We start from the raw sequence: 1,515 nt of genomic DNA, 5'->3' as shown, positions 1-1,515 counted from the left end.
GTGTGTGTGTGTGTGTGTGTGTGTGTGTGTGTGTGTGTGTGTGTGTGTGTGTGTGTGTGCGTGTGTGTGTGTGTGTTTACTTTGTTAAAGCTTTTTTTTCTTATTGTCTGGTATTACTTTGTGTTTTCCCACATATTTGAAAACTTACAAGCTTCAAGTTTGTTTTAGATAATTGAAGATGCAAGTTAATACATGCTGAAAGTCATTTTGGATGCTGAGAATCTCATATCTGTGTCAGTGAATTTGATTTTAGAAATTTGGATTTCATTTCGTAGACGTGCTGCTTTTCTTCTATCAAAACCACACAAAAAAGGAAATAAAAAGCGTAATGGCTCAAAATAAGAAAAAAACTTGTGCAAGGATACAGATAATAATAATTAGATAAAGATGACATTGCAAGCAGGATAAGACAGAAACACAGATGTCAGTATATTTTTTTTAAAGAAAACAAAATGAGATCACAAGTTTGGTGTGCATATCAAGTAATACATTTGTTCATATTTTCAAATATGCAATCATTGATCATTTGTGTTGAGGATTCATTACAGTGGAGCATAATATTTATTTTAGACATTTTAAAAAAAATCAGAAAAAACAACAACATTCTTAACAGAAAATCAGAGAATAAGTACATTTTGACTGATTTATTCAAACTGAATTTAGCTACAGCCAGCGTTAAATAATTATAATTTTCAGTTTACAAATTTTGTGGGGTTTCTTTCAGGGTCCGTATAAGAATAAGAAAAACGACTTGCAACATTTTCCCACTTCTTCTGGATCCACCATCCGTAGTCTCATTAGACGCATGCCTCAAACTGACATGCATGCATTCAAGCATGTGCTGGGCATGCGAAATACAGAGCACAACTTTAAGCAGCTGCAATGAAATGTTGAGAAATTGGACAGAGCAGCCACAGCAGTTTTAAATTTTTCCCCCTTTATGAGTTAAATATTTTATGTCAAATAATTTTCCAGCAAGACTTTCTCACTTCACAATCTGGTGTTTGTTCAGTATATGAAAAACCTCAAAGTGCTCTGGGAGAGTCACACCTTGCCCTCAATGCTCCTCTTGGCAAACGTCTTTCATTTGGAGCTATAGTGACTGACATTCAGAGATCTTGTGCATGAAACAAAGTCGCAGCAGATTGTACTTTTTACTCACAGTAACCCACAGAAGCAGCTAAATGCATTTAGATCCATTACATCACTGGCTGAAACACAAAACAAGATGTAAAAGCCAGAGCTTTTATTCTGCATACAGATGTATTTTACAATGTATTTTTGCACTTAGGCTCCACTGTCATGGCATTCAGTTACATGTTTCCTCCTTTACTTGAGTAACATTTTGGAATGGTTTTACTGCATTGTTCTGTTAACTTTTAATTGAGTAGCGTTATTGTATTGCTACTCTTACCTGAGTAAAATTTCTGGATGCTCTGCGAGTAACTTCGCCGAATGAAAAACAAACATGTTTTAAACAAAAATTCACCAGTGTTGAAGTGAGACCTCTTTTAT

This window comes from Poecilia reticulata, linkage group LG11, assembly GCF_000633615.1.
Source record: "Poecilia reticulata strain Guanapo linkage group LG11, Guppy_female_1.0+MT, whole genome shotgun sequence".
Lineage (NCBI taxonomy): Eukaryota > Metazoa > Chordata > Actinopteri > Cyprinodontiformes > Poeciliidae > Poecilia > Poecilia reticulata.
The sequence above is the reverse complement of the archived record's forward strand: the minus strand, read 5'-3'. Positions refer to the sequence as shown.